Below are 21,982 nucleotides of genomic sequence, written 5' to 3'. Positions count from 1 at the left end.
AAAACAGGAATAAAAATTTAGAGAAAGGAATAAGATCTGAAACTGAAAGAAGAGACGAATCTGTGTAGTTTGCATTCTTTCGCATTAGAATCATAAATGCAAGTGTTTGAAAACCTCAGATAATTATTATCGAAGGAAAGTTGCGGAATTTGTAGACCTATGAGTCTTTAAGAATTATTGCGAAATTCTTTGTCTATAGGTTTTTCTTCTTTTCTAGGATTATTAAATGTTAAATGTGTCGATCATAATTTCTGAGAAGTAATAACAATGCCTTCATAGAATTAAAACATCTTAATCTATAGCCAACGTTAAACAGCAGATCAAATTCTGAGTTTAGGACAATCGAACAGTTGAAAGTCTTGGAGCAATATAATGAAAAGCCACAATTTGAAATTGCTCTGGATTAAGTGTTTTCAGTGAAAAAACACTTAAATTTTCATGTAGACATTATGTAAAATGTTTCTGTGTATTGTGCTGCCATCTAGTTAGGATTCTAATAAATTTTAATGAACTGTTCGAGACAACTTTGAGGATCTGTTTGATGTTAAAATATCACCTTTGATACAATTAAGACTAATTGCGCATTGTAATAAGCTACTCAATGATTTTTAACAGTAATTTTATATTGCTTTAAATTGTTTTTAATCTGTCTAATTTTAAGTAAAATCAACAACTCTTTTAAAAATTCACTTAATATTAGTTTTAATTTTATATCATAATTTAACAAAACTAGAGAGAAACGCAATTATCTAGAATTCAAAACATACAATTTTAACTCCATAATTTTAAATACTTAATTTAGTTTAACTAATTTAGGTTTATTTCATTGACGTATATAAACGGGGAATTTGTTTATCGTCTGGAAATATGTCTGGAACTCAAATTTAAGAAGAAGCAAATTTAATAGTTTTACATTCTTGAAATGCTGTTCATCAAGTTTATTATAAATAATGAACTGCAATCTAGATAATAGATGTCTAGAAAATAAATTCAGAAGTTGACGTTTCTACATAAAGTGCTGCCAACTTTTAAATGTTACAATTAAAAAATTAACTAAAATGTCTAGGAAGACTAAACAGCTAAATATTTCTTTTAAATAGAAGAGAATTAAAGAATGCAAATTTTGTTTTATTTTATTTTATAACAGGCTTAGAACAACCTACTCTTTTTTGAGTTTGGCTCTCAATATCGCCGTGTTTTTTTTTTAAATTTTGATCACAATATAAAAGATAAGTTAACTTTTGAATCAAGCATTGATACAAATTAGCCTTGGTGGAAGACTTTTTAATTTAATTTACACGCATTTGCGTTACAGGGAGAGGAAACCATAAAAATATACCACGACGGCAAGGGGATTCTAACCCACGACCCATTTACCACTTAGGATATTTTATGTCAGCAGTCAGGTCGATGTGAGCTGAAAATATTTTCTAACTTTAAGAAAGCATCCATACCGAAAAAATCATATCAGAAACAGGGAATCCGCAAAAGATATTCCAAATAACATTATGAAGGGATAACTATATAGCAACAGAAAAAAAAGAGAGTCCAAAGCTGAGATGGATGGACCATATTGAGGGTTATGGAAATAAAGAACAGGTGAAAGAAAGAGAAAACTCTATAACCAAAGCCTACAAAGTGATGTAGTGCTGGAGGAAAGAAAATGAAAATGTTGAGGGTAGTTTTCCATACGATGGTATAGAAATACTCATTTTGGTTGTGGAAATAATAAAATAAAAAATTATCAGATTTAACGATGGAATCTTTCTAATAGATTTGTCAATATAATAGATTTTCCAAAATAAAACAAAATAATTTTTTCAGAAACAACCGAGAGATTCTCCGGATGTTAATGTTGCAGATAATCTATGCGTATCTGAAAGCAAAGACTCAGAAGCATGAGTTGTAGAACAAAAATTAGCTTCATTTTTACGTTGTTCCATGACATTTTTATTTACACTTAATAATATCCTGAAATCTATGTTCTAATTTTTTTCACTGTAGCGATTGACACTCTTTTCAGTACTTATGTAAATACATGAAAAAATTTTCCGATTATGTAATATTGTAATTTTAACACAAACAAAAACATATAGATTATTTGAAATAACAGTTGACCTCCTTAACATTGAGATTAAATAGAATTAACTTCTATATAGATTAGGTTTATTGTAAGCAGAAGTCCTTTACTGCAAATTCAGATTTCCATACAATTCTATACCTGAGGCGATCCTTTGTTAAAAGCGAACTTGCCACCTATTGTTGTAGATGCTGATTTAAATACAGAAGATCCAGAATTCTCTTATTTAAAGCAAATTCCTAAACAGGCCATCACTGATCGTAGTTACAAAGTTATCACTATTGTTCCTAAACTGTGACTGAGAAAACAAATATTTTTTTCTAACTTAATGGCTGTCTTATATTTTTGCTACAACGTATTCAATCATGTAATATTTTATGCAACTGGTTCCTAATAAAAAAAACTGCACGGACATGCTGCATTGTTAAATTAGGTGCAAGCATCATTTATGTTAAATAGGTCTAAACAAGAATTCAAATTATATAATTTTTGGGATAACGAATGATTTCAGAGCTGCTAGAATGGGTTGCAAATTATATGTTCTTATGTTTGTAAAGATGTACCAGCCCATGCAACATCATAGTATTACGTGTTTCCAATCGTGTGAAAATTTTTCCTTCTTAAGTAGTATTAATATTTGTTAAAATCCAATATGAGTAAGAAAAATTCATTTACAGACATTGTATATTGACTAAAATTTGTAAGTAAAATTAAAAAGTAAAATTTCACAATGCAGTCAAAATGACTACATTGTGAAAGAATAACTAATATATAAAGAAATTTTTTTAATAAATTTTTATTATTTTTGATATTATTTTCAGTTATATAACAAGTTATTAGTAAATATTTACAATAAAAAAAAGTACATGTCGTGGAAAAAGTTACAAAACTCTAAGAAATTGTGTCATCATTGTTTTTTTTTTAATTGAAATTAAAAATCATTCAAAATGACTTCCTTGGGCAATCTAGTGTTACGCATATTTATAAAGATTTCTCTAGCATGGTTTTGCTTTTAAGAAATGTAGAAAAAACTGTGCAATTTTAGGGTTTTTTTAAAAAATTTATTTGATTATTTGATTAAATTTCACATTTTTTAAAAGGGTTTGTTATTTAGTAATTTACTGTTATTTTTAACATCAAATTAATAAATGTTTCCATTGTTCACTCTCATATTATTTATGAAATAGGGTTAATTCGGTAATTTTTGAACTCATTGATTGTTTAGCTATGCAATATTGATTTGAGTTTTAATGATATATTGATTGGTTTCTCTATTTATAAAGCAGGGGTTTCTTTAACTCCGTAACAAATCTAGAAACAAATCATCTTTGTAACAAATTCAAAAATCCCTTTATATGCGTAAGGTGAATAAGTTTGTTTTATGTAACATTTCAATTCATTTAGGTATTCAATGTACATCATTAGGTTTGTTATTGCAATAGATTTACTGAAATGGCAAATTAATGGTAATCTTTTATGTATCATTTATAATATTAAATTATCACACTTTTAGATACATCAAGATACGTAAATATTAAGAAAAAGGTAACGTACCTTTTTTTTCTTCTTTACAGTGCGTGTATATTAAATTTTAAGTGAAGCTTTGTAAATATAGTAGAACTTATACATTATGCATTATGTTTTTATGCATTATGTTATTTTATGCATTATGTTTTTATAAATGCGTCAATCTTAGAGGTGTAGAACATGAAATTGCAAATATAATTTGCCTAAGAACAATAAGTTAAGAGTTTAAAGATTGATTACAGCTGAAGAAAGGAGATTTATGGCAAACTAAAACTTAAACTCAGATTTTAAAAAAATTTATATCATATTATTTTATGAACTTTTTTTTTTAACTCCGTTCCAAATTTTAAATTTCAAAGAACTCATAACGAGTTCCTATACTAAATTTCATTTGTACTCATTTCCATGTTCTTAAAGAGAAATTTTTCTTTCATAATTTCCTAAGATTATTTTAAACTTTTATACTTATTAGTTAAATCTATAACAACTAAAACGAATCGAGCTGTCCTATCAAATTGCAAGAAATTAAATTCATCAGTGACAAAAACTAAACACCATCGATAAAATTGAGGAATAATTTGAAGAAAAACAAAGTAAAAAAGCAAACTCTGGTTATTTTATCACAAAAGCTAATATTAGTCTATCAAATAAAATTAAGTACATCCATTAAATGAATCTATTTAGGTATTTTTTTAACGTAATATGTTTTTATGTAAAAATTAATTTTCAATTTGATTAGTATTTTTCCACACATTTTATATTTTTTTTTACTCAAAATGAATTCCAGTTTGAAGATTACTGCCTATTTATTTCGTAAAAATCGATCAATTAAGTTTATTTAGTCCTTACATATTTCTTTAAAAAAGCCAATAATCATTATTTACCTTGAGAACTGTCGAGTACTTGGAAGCTTAAAATAAAAGAAATGTTTAATTTAATCTCTCCAATTTCACTTTATTACTTTTTCTTTGCTCATCAATTTCCCGAGGGCATAATAAAATACAAAGTTTTACTGTAAACTCAACCATAAAAAAGATTTCACCGTTGCGCTTAAAAGAATTTATTTTTCTTTCATTTACTTTTCTTGGTGCATCCAATATTCAATCTGGAAGTAAAAAGAAAAATTGCTCCAAACAAGATAGACATTTACCTACCCGCCGCTTTCGACACATCTCCACTTACTGCACTAAGTGCTGAAACACAAACCGGGTAAATAGTCATCACTCATTCTGTTGTCTGCTTATTTAAGAGAAGGAAATTGCGATCAAATTAAATTTTCACACTGTATTATGTTAATTAAGTAAAATCAGTCGCAATAATAGTTTCAATAAGAAATCATAAGGAAAACTTTGCTTACTTAAGAAAAGGAAATTGCAATCAAGTGGAAATTTCAAACTGCGTTATGCTACTTATGTAAGATTAGCCACGATAATACTTGTTATATGAAATCATTGCCTACTTAAAAGAAGAAAATTGTAATTAAGTAGAATTTTCAAATTCTAGTATGTTAAATAAGGAAGATTAGTCGCAATAATAATTGTAATAAGAATAGATAAGTCATAGAGAGAACTTTGCTTACTTAAGAAAACGAAATTGCGATCTAGTTGAAATTTCAAAATGCATTATGTTACTTGCGTAAGATTAGCCACAATAATAATTGTAATAATAAATCATAAAGGAAAATTGCTTACTTAAAAGAAGAAAATTGCAAGCCTGTTTTCAAACTGTATTACGTTAAATGAAACAGATTAAGCTCAATAATAATTGTAATAAGAAGTCATAAGGAGAACGTTGCTTACTTAAAAGAAGAAAATTGCAAGCAGGTAAAATTGTTAAACTATTATGTTAAATAAGTTAAATGAGTAATAACTGCTGTAAGAAGAAATCAAAAAGAGAACTTTACTGATTTTTAAGAGAAAAAATGCGATCAAGTAAAGTGTTCGAACAGAGCAATGTTATTCAAGTAAGATTAGCGGCAATAACAGTTGTAACAAACATCCAGAAAGTGAACATTGCTTATTTAAAAGTAAGAAATTGCAATCAAGTACAATTTTTAAGCTTGATTATGTTAATTGAATAACAATAGTGTTAATAACAGTTGTAATTATCTATTACGAAGAGAAGAAGAATGTAATGTTATTAAATTAGATCTGTCATAATAATCGATGCAATAAAAGGAACGTTGCCAATTTCATAGGTGAGGTATTTGTTTGAGCTAACTAAAATATGAAAAATTTAAGTAGCTAGAAAATTAAACCTAAAATCGGAATTCTTCAAACAGATTAAATATTTTGCTATACTATAAACATTAGTGCAATCATCTTAGCTGTAACATATATAAGATGCCCTTAGAAGCCCGTGCCCAACCAATTTTTTAACCTTCAAACGGCTCCATTTCTATTTATGCAATTAATGCTTAGGTATAACAAAGAGACTGCGTGATACAAGAAAAAATCCTTTATATTGCCACCTGGCGTAAAATTGTGTAATTTACGTATTCTGTGATTTTGTAATATTTTCGATATACGAACATTAACTCAGTAGTTTTCAATTGTTCCTTGATTTTGCTACCTTTTCGAAATTTGAATGTTAAATCTACAGTTTTCACTTATGCTTGTAACGTTACATTCAATTTCCTCTTGTAAAGCATATGCACTAGATTATACCTAGACACCAATTTCAAAATTATAGCTGGAACTATATGTAAATTAAAAAGTTCGATCTGGATTTTAGTAGTAGATGATGTAGAAAAAAGTACACATTATTTTCAATTATGATTTGTAAATTTTTAGGAAAAAGGCTGATAGTTATAGTTAATGTAACTACGGATTTAATAATTCGTCAAATTCATCTAATAATTCGTCATACAATCGTCAAATTCATGGAATTGTAACTCTTAATTATTACTTTGTTCTGGAATAATATTTATTTAAAAGTCGACTTATTCTAATAGAAATAATTTATAGGTGTCAAAATATTGTTAATACATACATCTAAAGAAGTTTCTTAAAGTATACAAATGCTTTTTAAGCCAGGTGTGATTAAACCGCTGAACTTCAGATTTTAAAGTAAAAGTAAATTATTCATTATCACTCATTCTGAAACATTTGACCTCTGATGCTTTTTCTTATAGAGCAGGAGGTTATGATACTTTTAAAAAATTTATTTTCACATCAGGAGACATTACATGATTTACTTACTATCTCTTATAACTTATATATAAAATATGTCAGTCACATATACTTGAAACTTTGAATTTCAAATTTTTCAAATTTTATATCATGTTTTAATAAATTCGACTTATATAAATGCCTCGTGTATGCGTAAATGAAAAAATCTTAATTAAACATTTTGAAATTTAGTTAATTAAAGTATTTGGGTGCATATTTTTAAGAAAAAATGCTCGGAAATAATAATTAGTTTAAAAGTTAATTTATTAGAATAAAAAATGCTACTTTAAAGAAGAAATTTTGTTAAAAAAATGGAAATATTTCCATCTACAACAAATAAATAATAAGATTAAAATAGTTTTCACTATAACTATGTAACAATTCAGGTATATTAAATAAAGTCCATTAATAAAACTTTGTTTTGAAACATGGAAAAAAAGTTAAAAATTGGAAAGTTTGTTTGGAAAAATTTCTTGAACATATTTTTTTAACGTAGTTTATCCATGAAGTTTCGTCAATATATAACTATTCAGAAAATTCATAGCAATAGTATAAAGGACTACATACACATGAATCATTTATAGTTAGAATAAAAGGAAATATTTTTAGTTAAGAAAGTCATTTTTTCAGGAGACACTTTTTACCGGCGTAAGCGGGACATTTCAAAATATGTGTCCAGATTGAAGGCCAAAATCAGGAGCAGGAAGAACATTGACAGGTGAAACAGTCGGATATCTCGTTCTTACGTTATACCGTTTCTTTCCCTATCTATTCTTCGAAGAAAAATTTTTCCTAAGAAAAAAAGAACTTAAACTGGTTTAAAGAATATTTCAGAGAAAAATATCCTTTCTTTTCAAAGAAACTTCACTTTAGAGACAATCTGTCATGTTCTTTGCATGATTCTCAAAAAAGTTGTCACTATTAAATTTAATAATTAAAATAACTCGCAATACTTTTAAGTTTAAGTAAAATTGTTCGTATAATATTTGCACTATTATTGTACAGCATTTAATTTCTATTAAGTGCTAGTTATCCTAGTCGACACATATAAATAGTCATAATTCACGAAATTTATCGTAACAGTATAAAGGCTATATGCATATGAATCATTTACAGCAACAAAAAAAATGGAAATATTTTTATTTTTAGTTAAGAAAGTCATTTTTTCTGGAGACACTTTTTACCGACGTAAGCGGGACATTTCAAAATATGTGTCCAGATCGAAGGCCGAAATTGGAGACAGAAAGAACATTGACAGGTGAAACAGTCGGATATCTAGTTCTTCATGTTATACCGTTTCTTTCCCTATCTATTCTCCTAGGAAAAATTTTTCGTAAGAAAAAAAGAACTTAAACTGGTTTAAAGAATAATCCATAGAAAAATATCCTTTCTTTTCAAAGAAACTTCACTTTAGAGACAGTCTGTCATGTTCTCTGTAGTCTTCTCAAAAATGCTGTCACGATTAAATTTAATAATTAAAATAACTCGCAAAAGATTTTTAAGTTTGATCAAACTTGTTCGTATAATATAATCAATATTATTGTACAACATTTAATTACCACTAAGCACTAGTAATTATTATCTATACACATAAAAAAACGAAATCATTTATTAAATTAAGGCTCAATATTTTTCAAGATTTGATAAAAAAAATAATAAAACATACTTATTATTAAATCTGTAGATTTAGTTCCATATCTTTTTCAATTTTAAGTATGCCTTTTTTACAACATATTACTCCCCTTTGGCCATAAGGCAATTGCTTTTGCCAAGAGAACATGAATATAAGTTAAGATTTACTTTAAAGTTTGTCTCTGATAATAAACAAATTCTCTTTTAAAATGTATTTAAGATTTACATTAGTAAATAAACTATTATGATTAATTTATTTTAAGATCTTGATATAGTTGGAAACAAAGAGTAGTCTATTTGTTTATTTTGAATTAAATGTATAGGAATTGGAATTCATGCAATGGAATTTTATAAATTTATACTAAGCATTGTATTTTACTAAAAATATAAAACTTTATTAAAATAATTTAAAATTATACATTTTTAAGTGAATAATAACTAAATTTTTTTTCTTAAATATTTAAAACATCGAGTTTGTGTTATGCTTTGAAATTTTAACGTAGAAAGTCTTATAATAAGAATAAAATATAAATTTAATGTATTAAATTTAATAAGAACAACTAATGAAATATAAGCTATAAATGTGATAATAGTAGATTTATATAATATATAGATGGAACTAAAATTATCAAAATTTTCTGAAGTTACTACTTAACCTACTTTTTGCGTAGTTTAAAAGGTACAATATATTCAAACTATCAAATCAAATTTTCGATTGCTCATAGTATATTTATTATTTTTAGTATGTAAATTTTAACAACAAAATTAACAAAGTAAACTTTATAGCTGAAGTTTTACTGTATATGCTGTTAGAACTGTATATACTGTATATGCTGTTAGAACTGTATGTACTGTATATGCTGTTTGAACTGTATGTACTGTATATGCTGTTAGAAGTAAAAATTGTCTATAGGACATTTAAGAATATCGAATACCTTTATTTAAATATTTTTTTATCTCATGTTTATCTCATATTTATTTGCGCAAATACTGAGAAACTCTTCTGGGAATAAATTTTAGTTTAAATTAAATAGTTTAACTATATTTATTATTTGCATAAAATTTTTTAATCTCTCTGCAAAACAAAAATTTTGCCCTTATATTTTTTTACTGTAAAGTGATTTTTCCATTTTCAATAAAAGAAAAAAAAAATAATAGCCACCGTTCTTTACAAAAAAAAGAAAAGAAAACAATCTAGAAAATTTTTAAGTATTCCACAGAATTCTTGAGAACATTTGTCATTCTTGGCATCTACTATTCATATGATGCATAGGGCAGAAGAACAATGTCCTTAAAAAATAGCTCTCTCTCAAAAGAATTTTTTTATGCTTTTCAAGGAATCGAAAACTTCTTAAAGAACACAAAAAAAAATGTGACAAACGATTTCGGAACCAGCTGTTTACTTCTAGTTGACCTAAAAAATATGTTGGCCATAGAGAGGTGCTATATTTTTGGAAACATGTACAGTATGTTTTTATTTTCGTCTAAAAAAGGGTGATAATATTAGACGATAAAAGTAGCAGAACATATTTTTGGAGGTGATCTTATTAAATTGAAGTTATGCTCCCCTGTGTATCCTTATAATGGAGTTTCGTTTCACGAAAAGAGTTTCGCTTCCTTAAAAGAGTTCATAAACGTTGATAACTTTATCTTTGCTGCGATTTAATTTTTTTCGGAGACTAATTTTTCTTAACTTATAGGGCTTAATTTAAAAATGCAAATAAGTTCAGGTTATATGACTCTTGAGAAATTTAGCATATTCCCCTTGTGTGCTTTGATTGTTTTTTAGTTTTTCTTATATTTTTCTGTGCCAGAGAGCAGTTCGCCATATTGCTACTTATGTTTCATCCGTCTATGAAACTTAATTGGAGAGCAGTAATATTACAGCCGGATATGTTCTGTAAAATGTCTTATTCTGTTTACAATTCTTCTCAAATAGAATAAACAACTGCAGTGAGAAAGAAAATCTAATAAAATTAAGGTTCGTCATGGTAATAACATATATGGTAAAAAAAAAAACATAATTCTGATAATCAAATAAAAAAATGTTTCCATTGTTCCGTATTTGCATCAATTATTCGGTTATATTTCTCCGTTCACTGGTAAAGATTTTCTAGTTTTTAAAATTATAGGTCTTATTACATCACAATTCGTAAAAAATACAAAACTGAAAAAGTGAATTCAATCAAAAAATGATTTTTTCCCACTTTCAAAGGTATCATGATAAAATTACTAAATTTTGCCTCATTTCCCAAATTTCATCGCAAATTATAACACTATATTTGATAGTTAATTTTACCAAAATAATTACCAAATCACTTTAGTAAAAAATTATGCGCTTTTTAGTGTTTCCATAGAGCCAGAAAAATTGCAAAACTTACCATATCCTGGTAGTTTTGACCATACTTCTTTCATGGTGTGGTTTCTACTAAAACGAAGCAATTTAACGAAATATAAAATGATTTTCCAGCAAAGCTTTCAATACCCAGGGTGTCCCTTAAGTACTCGTTCAATATTTATATCCTAACGTCTGCAAAAAACAAACATTTTAGTTTCTGACAATTTATTGCATAGAATTAATGTAATAAACTGTCAGAAATTATAATGTATTAGAAACTTATACGAGTGGAAGAAACTTTTTACTTTAACAAAAATACACAGAGTATCATAAGACATAAGAAAACGAACACATTTATAAAAAGTGGAGTAATTTCTTCAGGCCACGCCGGAGGCAGGTTTGACTTCCATGATCAGATATTTTTAGTTCTGGAACAACCCTATTTGCCCTCAAAATGGTCGATTGTGGTCAGTATCATTTTCTGACATACCATATGACAAAAATCGGTGATTAGATATAAAAACATAACTTTTATTGAAGTTTGTGAATCCTTCTTGAAATTGTTAATTTTTGCCTATAAAAAAAGAATTGTTAATTTAAGTCTATAAAAAAAGATATTTTGCATATTGTTCTTTTATTAATTTCAAAAGTGCGAACGTAGATGAATATCAGCAAGATGATTCTCTACGAACTATAAATTCAGGAATCTTTTTGAAAAATTTAAATTTATTTTCACACAAATCTAGGATTCTAGGGAGAACCCTCTTAGAACCTGAATTTTGCTGGTAATAAAGAATGTTTTTATTAAGAAATTTTATTACAGTCTGCGATTCTAATAATAAAGGGAGTGAATTTTAATAAATGTTTGCAGATTTCTTTTCGATTATTTCGAGCATCAGTAATAGCATATGTTTGACTATGCTCTTGCACAAAGAATAAGCATCCAATTTAAACGAGATAAAAAAATTTAAGAAGTTGATTTGGAATTATTTATCTTTCCTATTACGTAGTAGCTTGAATCATTTTAACCAAAATTATTAAACCAAGAATTAAGCATAGTTACTACTTTAAATAGCTGTAGATAAAAAGACCAGCAATCAGAAAGTTCTGAATCCATGAAAATATTTTACAAAATAATGGCTAAAGTGGCTAAACCATTATCCATACCATACTAAACCATACCATATAAAAATGGCTAAGCCATTATTATTAATACAAAATAATGGCTTAGTTTCTATCAGTTGCAATCAATTTTGAAGTAAGTATAATGTATTATTTAATTTCGAATAATAAATAATGAAATGAATTTTTCAAGACTTGATTGTAATTATTAACTTCAACATAATGGAATTCATTCAGCGTTCTATGGAAGATTTGAAATACCAAATGTAACTTTTAAAAAAAAAGAAATATCATTTCCTTGAATAGAGAATTCCAGTTCAAAGAATGCCAAATGTTATGTCAAACGCAAAAGTTTTATTGCTTCATTTTTGTTTGCTCAATTCCTTCTAGAATCTAAGGAGGAATATATGTTGTTGTGACTTTCTGACTTTTAATAACAGACATGAAATCTCAAGAATGGGTAGGAGATGCAAATTTCATTAGAGGATCGACAAATACGTCGAAATGTTCTAATACGTCGAAATGTAGCTATTTCTAATATATTATTCTAGAAAAATGATAAAAAAAGGAAATTTTTCTATATCTATAAGTTCTTTCTTAAAGGAAAAATGTTTAAAATAAACTTCAAAATTATCTTTTGAAAGTTACACAAATAATTCCATCCAAGAAATTGATTTTTTAAAAATATCTTTTTTTCTGGCAAGAACATTTTATTGTTTTCAGCAGTTAAATGTTTTAAACTTTCTTTAATTGATAACATTTTCAAAGTAACTTTTTTAAGTAAAAACTTTTCTGATTTATTTTTATTTTTTATATCAAGATTATAAATAAAATCAACAAAGTTTAAAATGTCGTTGAATATAAGACATACTCAAACAAGATATGACAACAATGATTTTGTGCTGCGGTCAATGCGTATATTATTAATTTAACTAGCCTAAATAATAATTATACTCTATTAGAAAAATAAATTTTATTAAATACTTAAATAAAAACGTTATTTCAATTATATGCTAATGCATAAAAATTAAAATTACTTTTGGCTGAAATTCATCTGTCAGTATTATAAAGAAATACACAGTAAAAAATTCCAGATCAAATTACATTGCAAAGTACCGGTGCATTATCCGTAAAATCCATTTTACTGTAAAATCAATTTTACAGCAAAATTCATTTCACCGTAAACTCAATTTTACTGTAAAATTCAATTTTATAGTAAACAAATTTTTACAGTAAAATCCATTTTTCCGTAATTTTTGAAGCAATAGAGATTTAAAATGCGATTTTGCTGTATTTATTACTATAAAAACATCAGTGTATCTGATTTTTTGTTACTTAATAAAATGGATTTTACTGAAAAATATCGGCACCCTGAGAGCTGGTCTGGTGCTTTTTACCGTAATTTGATCCGGAATTTTTTACAGTGTAAGTGAATTCAGAGTCCAGAATAAATTACGAAGGGAAAATCTGACTTACACACATTCCATTTGCTTCTAGGACAAGAGCGCCCTTACACAATCTTCAATAATCAAAAATTATCTTGAGGTGTACCACGCCTCTTGTTATTTGGAAAAAGGAATTAAACAAAGTTGTTAATTGTACTAAAGAAATCTATTATAAAGAATAAAAAGATTTGCTACCTAAGTTGTCAAAGTTAGCAGATAAATATTTACTACTTCTAAATATTTTTTCTTAATTTAGTTAATGTTAGTTAATTTTACTATCCGGAATTTAATAGATGTAAGCACTTAACTTAAAAAAATAATTACAAGAAACTGAAGCTTTAAGGTATTACCTAATTGATTACTTATTAATTTAATTTTATTTCATAACCGTCGTTGAACATTCATCTCAATTCTGGTTTTACCTCTACCAATGTCCAATACCGTAGCCTTTTTAATTTTGAACTCAATCCATTAGACAAAAGAACTTCTTACTTACATATTGGGGGAAATTTGCCTTCGTGGAAGACTTTTTGATGAAACTAAGCCGCATTTGAGTAACATTGAGAGGAAACCTCACACGGTTAGCCTGATAGCATATGGGACTCAAGCACTGTGGATTTTTTATATCAGCACTCTAGTCAGTGCAAGCTGGGTGCGGTATTTGAATCGACCAGTCATGGCTAGGATTCGAACCTCGTTTACATCATTGGAAGGTGAGAGCTCTATCCCATCTTCCCCCGTGGCTCCTAATTGATTATTTGGCAATCGATATCTTTCTAGCATTTAAAGAATAGGCACATATTTTACAGACTAGTCTTAAAAAGTAAGCACTTAAAATTTAGTGGTACATATTTTTCAAGCGCTTGAAATATTCCGACTGTTATTTCATATTTATATCTGGACAGAATGCAGTTTTCAATCATGTAAATGTAAGCACTGTTTCAAATAAACCTAGTAATAAGATTTATTTCAGGTTTTGTATAAAATTTAAAACACTGCATACGATTTATTGGAAGAAATAAAATTTCTTTCTGCAGAGGACTTCAGTTATGTTAAGAACAGATATTGAACACAATTCAAAATACTTCTATTGCATTATTTTTAACATTTCATCATAGAATATAGAGAACTTTTTATTTTGTTATTTTCATACTTTTGATGACAAACATGAAATAATAAGTAAGAATATATGATAAAAATTTATCACAGGATTAAGAAATATTCGCCAAACTGCTTTATTTTAAGTTATAAATATCATGTCCAAGAAAAGTAAAAATAAAACAGAGTTTCTACGGATTTAGAGTAATAGCATTATGAATAATCTTCAAAATTGCTTTCCATAAACACCAATTTTTTTTGTGGAACTTGTTTTTTTAAGTCCCTAGATATTGAAATAAATAGTAATAATATTTATGTTCTAAGAATATGAATAGTACATGAACAAATATCATTTATTCAATTTACTATTTTTAAAAATAAAAAGATATTGCTAACAGATTTAGTATGTTTTAATAAAAGCTACGATTCCTAACTTTAAGCCAACTTTTCTGCAAACTTAAATTTAAAAAATAAACTTCTATTTGATTAGATTACTCAATAGCACGGAAATTCAGATAAATGTACTTAAAGTCAATGCGGTTGCATTTTTAAAAATATTTGGAATAGTTTACAATTCTGTTTCGTAATATCTTATTTAAATTTATCTGCTTATACAGTAAACCTGTTTAATTCTGTTAACTTTACGTAACATCCTTTTATCCTAAAATCCTAACTATCCTAAATTCCTTTTAATTCAGCTAAAAATTTTTCGTTGGAGTTGCAATAAAATTATTCTCCTTTTAATTTAAAAAATGAATTGTAATAATTTTTTTCTTCATTTTTTTACTTTTTTGATCACATTATGTATTTATGAAAGTTTCAACTGTTAATTAACTGTTAATTAAAATCATAACTCCATCGCGAAAAAAATGCATAAAAAGCTAATATTTCATGTTTTTCTTATTGATAATTATTTTAAAGTATACTTCAACAAAAAAATTACTACTGATCTTGGAAGTTTATCTGGTAATTCCAATGTATCATTCTATATTTGTTTATAATAACATACACGAATACACTTAAACAAAAATACATTTAACAAAAAATAATTGAAACGAATCTGGAAAAAAAATCATAATTTGTTCATCGAGCACCTTTTTTGATTTTCAACATTGGAAACAGAAATAAAAGAGCATATTAAAATAAATAAATAAATAATAAAAACTTATTAACTACAGAATAAATCACTGAAATAAATCTGATCATGAACAATAAAAACACTACACGAATTTCAGTATATTATTATTATTTAATTAACTTCCAATTTGCATGCATATTTATAATTATTTCAATATCTATTAGGTATCATAAAAATATTAATTCCATATTTTTATTCTCTGCTCCTTTTATCTATGTTAAAAATTTAATTAAAAACATAAACGTATTAAATAAATTAAATATTTACATAATCAAGTATTTGTTTAAATACTGTTTTGCTTTAAATTAAGATTTTAAGTAGTTAATTATTATATTCAAATTTCAAATTTATCATTCTATATGTTTGCATTAATATATTATAATATGTATCAAATTTCTATCAGATCAATACCAGATTATTCAATAATTATGCAAAAGAACTTGAAAATGTTTACTCATATTCATGATAATGCAAATTAATAGCATATAATTTGAATGTTCTAAAAGCGCATATTTAAATAAAGAACGAATTCATGTATGATAATTAAAACAAAAATAATTTGACACAACATGCAAGTGAGAATTTTTCCTTACGTTTAGCTCTAGCTTGAAAAAAAAATTGAGAGATTTTGCATAGAGTAATGGGTTTCCTCTAATATTAACGTTAATCCTATATCAGCTTCTGCAAATGCCCGAAAATTTTCTTACAAATCAACGTGTCCCTTAAGGCTAGAAAATAGTGTGTCTAACGTAAGACAAACACTATGCAGAAGCTCTCTGATATCAATAAGCTGTCAAAACATCAGTCACCCGTGAAATAATGGACTAAATAAATGTAGTTCGAATTAGGTTCCTGATGTTTAGGGTTTGTTTTTCTTATTACGGAAAGGTTTCACTGAAGTAATCACGGATATAAGCCAACATGTTTTTCCCACAATATTTTGGATTATCAGTTACTTCCATTCAATCAACATCATTACAGTGCTGTTGCTTCTCAAATTTTCAAATTAACCAATGCAAATCTTATTGAGATGGAAAATATATAACTGAGTTTATGAATAATAACTTACTCTATTACTTCTTTTTTAATCCTGCAAGATCACCTGATTTTAACCCCCCCCCCAAGGATTTGACCCACAGTATAGTGAGTTTGGTCTATCAGATCCTCATTGACTGACTTTAATTAGATGCGACGCATCAGGAAAACATAATTGACAAGCTTTCTAATTGAATTCTGACTTATATTGACTTCAGATTAGGAAATACACAGTATTATATATTTTTTTATAATTCTTCTAAAAGTTAATGACATTTTGTTGAGAAAGCTTGTGTTTATTCGGAATGAGTCTTTTTTAAAATATCAAAGTAGGCTTAATTTAAATTATAAAGAGATAAAATGTATTAGAAAGTACCTTTGACTACTACCTGGAATACTCCGCTTGTCATCATGAACATCATTGACATGACAGTCTAGGGTGGGCCCTGGCCTTCTTAATGATTCTCTTCCATTCTAAGCTGATCTCAGCAACAGTAGTCCAGTTTTTATAATCCAGTACGAGGAAATCCTTATCTACGGAATCTGACCATATGAATGTGGGCTTTTCTTTGGTCAATTCCCAGTTGGCCTAGTCACTAAATTTCTTTTCTCTGTACATTTACATGGGGGCAGCATTAGATGGTCAGCTCCTTCCATCCCTTGCTTGCATGATAGCTTTACATAATGCCTGATAAAATTGCTCATATTTTAGTAATTAGATATGAATAACATTTCCAATACCTTTCTTCTGATTTATTCCTTTTATGAATGAATTTTACTCCATTAATGAATGAATCCATTAATAATTTCTCTTTTCATGAATGAATTTTACTCCATTTTACTCCATTAATGAATTTAGATATAGTTTAATTTTTGAAAGAAGTCTAGAAAATAAACCAGGAAAATCAAATGATTAAAATATATTTACATTAAAATATATGTGATGCTCATTAAAATATTCCGTTGATTGCAAATATATAATGTTTTGTGCTTTTGTTACTGAAAACAAATCCTGAAAGAATCTATTTTCTTTATTTATAAAAAACGACTTATTGCATTTAAAAACAAAGCTACTTTAATTGAGAACTCTTGAATTAAATATTAAGTATACATGCAAAATATTTTTCCAACAACGTTTTTAATTTAAAATCAAAAATTGCATTCATTTTATTTTACCACTTATTTTAAATGCTTATGTTTCAAATGCCTTATTCTGTCGAACACATTAACATTTTATTTTTGGTGTCAGTTTCTTTTAAAATATTAAAAGTCACAAATCAAAAGCTTCCCTTTAAGATCTGCTACATTTTACTTCCCTTGAAGAAATTTGAATAGAGATATGAAATAAGCTGAAGTCTTACCCATCGTTGTGGTATGTCATATTATTTACGACAGAAGGCCACTTCTGAAAAATATGCAGCATTTGCAGCTTGCAGTGATTTATTTTGTCATCTGTTACCGAATGTTTCATGGCGCATTCAGCGGCGGAAGATATTCAAAATTTACGCTTAATACTTTTTTATTGTGAAAAATTGTAGAGATTTCAAGGATGTACACAAACATTTTTCATTCTATAGGAATTCAATCCAAAGTTGATGGTTGAAAAGAGTTTAAGAATAGTACAATTGTTGATTCTCCGTCACTTCCAACGCTTCCATTCCGTTTGAGATTTGAAAGAATTCGCTTCCGGAATTGTTGTGCAGAATGTTGTGACATTCCGAGAATGTGTATTTAATTTAGTATCAAAATTTATGACTTAAATCTAATATAAGGCTGACAGTTTAATGAAATATCACAATGAAATTTTATCCTGTGTATATTATTATTTCCATAGTTAATAAATAGAAAGCAAAACAACATATTTTAAGTAAAATTGTTAAAGGAATATGTGATGCCCTTAACGTTATTAAATATTTGCTACCTTTTAATTTTTTTTAATTTCATAAAACTAATTTTTTTTAAATTTTTATTGATATAATTTTAGTTAAACTGAACCAATAATTTAATTTTCATAGTATTTTATGAAGCGTAAAAATAAATATTTTCATTTTTTATTAACAATGAAGGTAACTACTAAAATTTTTTTAATTAAATACAAATGTATAAATCATTAAATCATTATTGGGACAAAATTCTATTTTTCGCATAGATATACTCCAAAATCTATTTTAACTCTTTATTCCTTAAGCTTCTTTCTTTCTCTAACCGCAACAATGTTAAAGTTACAGTGATACCTAATATCTCACGGTCTTCTTTGTGATTAAGCTGAAGCCAAATTATTGAAAATTTAATATTAATAACTCGAGGTTGGCTTTGTTTTTGGCGATTTTATAAATTGATAAATCGACAACTACGAATGTCTTCCCATGCTCCTAAATGTTCGTTTGTAACTATTCATTGCAATTCTAATTTAAAATTCTTGGCGTTAGGACTAGGCGGGGTTGCGTTAGGATGCACAAGGGCTCTTTTGTCCAACCCCGTTAATTAATTACAAAAAAATTTTTGTCCTTTTTTTCTAAAAAGAATAGATGTCATCTTCTCCATAAAAGCATATTATTTTTTGTTGTTACTAATTATTTTGTTATCCTTTGTATATGGATATATTTATATCATTCATAAACGATCTCTAAAAAAAGCAACACAAACTGTATTGATAGCGTAAATGACGATAAGAATAATATTAAATATTTGACAGTGATCGTTATTATTGTGAAAAACAAATTAATACTATAATATATTATATCTCACTTCTGCAAAATTGAGTCATTCTCGGAAATACTAAGCAAAATGCTTTTTTTAAAAAAAAGATAAAGAAAAGAATCTAATTAAGTCAATACAACTGCAATTGTGAATGGATTTTTGTTTTCGAACTCTGAAATATAGTTTTGCATGCAGAAAACATCAAAACACGAACGTCAATATGTTAAAAAAAAACTTGTTACTCACTTTTGGTCCAGCTAAAATATTTGGTCCCTTACGGGCCATACCATTCTTACATTTATTAGATTAATGCATGCGTTAAAATTTGGTATATTCCTTAAAATATATTAATTTTTTTACTTGAGGGTATTCAATTCTAGTTTAAATTATTTCCTGTTTCAGCTGCTCAGGGGTAATTTAAATTTCACATACAAATAGTGCAAAATTTTTAACTCAGCTCATCTAACAATTTAGCGTGAGGATTTACTTAAAGAATTAGTAGATAATAAATGAATTCCATTGTTACATAATTCTATTCATTATACTAAAACAAGAATTAACTGTCATATCATCATGTCTAACAAAATCCATAGTTTGCAAAATTATGTTTTGGTCAAGGATTTAAAGAGCATAGCCAAAAAGTTTGTTTAATATCTCTTTTTGTACAGTCTTCCTGATATCTTTTTAAAAAAATAGCCTTGAAATTTCTGAAACATAGTTCTATTTACAAGTACTTAAGGCAAAACGTGCAATTTCCTTAAAAGATTTTTAAAAAGTTGCAACTTTTCGCATACGTTTTAAAAAGAAGCACTATCGTTTTTATCGTACCTAAATTAAAAGCCAATGATTTATGGTTAAAGCTGAATGTTTGCACTTATTCTTAATCTCCACAAATTTACAAAATCACATGTCAAACGTTCACCAGTAAGGAAATAATAGAGAGAAAAAATGGATCTCACTTAAATATTAAAAATACAAAACAGCTCTATATCTATCAAAAGTAATTTTCAAAAATAGAACGCAATTTATTTGTCGTCTCTAGAAAGTTAAATTAATTAGCAAAGTACGGCTAAAACGTTTGATAAATTTTGACAAAAAAGCCTGTCAATTTTTTTTTAAACAAGGTGTGATGAAATTAAGCTGGAAGCAAAACTCTGTGTTCCTCAGGCCATTGCATTAATTACTTGCTTCTAAGCACAAAATCCTTAGTTTGAAAAATGATGTCTTGATAGTACAGTCAACGAAAAAAATTCTAACAAGTTAAAACATTGCATTTTCTAAGTTAATTAATCAACAAGGTAAAAGCTAGTTGGTAAAGAAAAGTAGAGTTTGTACTTTTTATGAGAAGGGAACTATTGATAGCCAAGCAAAGTGTTTTACTTATCAGCGGAAATTTAGAGCATTTTTCAAATATTTAATGCTATTGGAGAAAAAAAAACATATGCAATCAATTTTTATCTAGATATCTAAACGAAAAAACATTGAATCAGAAAAATAAAATTGAAGTAACTAAAGTAAATGTAAATAATTTTTTATACTGAATAACTATATTTTTTTTAATATTATTTTTATGATTAAATAAAAGCATTCTATAAGGCACATTTTAGCTATATTTTTTCATTTAATTTATAAACTATTTTAGATATTTTGTTCTATCTATTTATAAATCATGTCAGTTAATTAATTAATTTAATTAATTATTTTCATTTAAAAAATTCTATCCATTTATACATTGAATTTGAGTATTAACATCGGTGTACACACATGTATTACTGTCGTTAGTCTAGGATTCATGCCCAGTGATTATCGGAAGATAATAATTGCGCGTGCGCATACTATGAGTTGTCAAAGATATAAGAAAAAGTACAGTTTCGAAAGAAATTAAATTGATGCAAGACGCATCTTGGAATCAGAAAGAAAATTTGGGTCAGATGTTTTTAAATTGACACCACCATAGTATTTCTTGTCGACACCAAATGGTATTGGTATTTCTTGCAAATTTTAGAGACAATGTCAGAATTATAACTAATCTAAAACGATGCAAATCTTATTTTCTGTTGACGTGCTACTTTATTAATGTACGATGAATAATAAGTAAACTATTTTTAAATTTATCTTACAGATATATCATATTTTCAGTGTGTACCAAAGATCAATTTTTCACATTATCATACATTTCACAATTAGGATCCGCTTAGCTTTTGCATCCGTTTAGGTAGCTCTTTCATTTCAGAGAGTGCTACAATTTAGGACAGTGATTGAAAAAACCGCTGTCTACAGTTTATTTATTTTAGAAAAGGATGAACAGATATAAGATGCGTAACAATTTCAAATGTGCATTTTCTACAATCGTTGCGCAAATCGTTTTATTTTTAGGCGAAAAAGCCATTAACTTTTGCGAAAACAAAATACTTCGATCTAAAAACAGCTGTAGAATTAGTAATATCTTTAATTTTAAACATTATATTTTTTAATTACAACATCCACATTAGCAATTGTTTTCAAAACACAAAATATGTAATCCGATTTGAATTTTTCTCTTTTTACTAAAAACGAAAAAAATCAAATTGCTTCTATCTCGGAGAGATTTACTGTTGTAACAATTTAATATGCAGATGGAAATTCAAAGCGAACAAATAAACTAATAAAAATACTTCTTTTACAAATAATGCATCACATCATTAGGGTAATAAATTA

At 27.0% G+C, this 21,982-nt stretch overlaps 1 protein-coding gene across 2 annotated transcripts in view; it reads left to right on the top strand.

The window, feature by feature from the left end:
- Nucleotides 1–21,982, top strand: part of LOC107436145 (GTPase-activating Rap/Ran-GAP domain-like protein 3) — a 607,350-nt gene that overhangs the window by 130,907 nt on the left and 454,461 nt on the right. The window lies entirely within an intron of this gene.

The sequence above is a fragment of the Parasteatoda tepidariorum genome, chromosome 3 (assembly GCF_982258835.1).
Source record: "Parasteatoda tepidariorum strain Cologne lab strain chromosome 3, Ptep-v5.0, whole genome shotgun sequence".
Taxonomy (NCBI): Eukaryota; Metazoa; Arthropoda; class Arachnida; order Araneae; family Theridiidae; genus Parasteatoda; species Parasteatoda tepidariorum.
The sequence above is the reverse complement of the archived record's forward strand: the minus strand, read 5'-3'. Positions and strand labels throughout refer to the sequence as shown.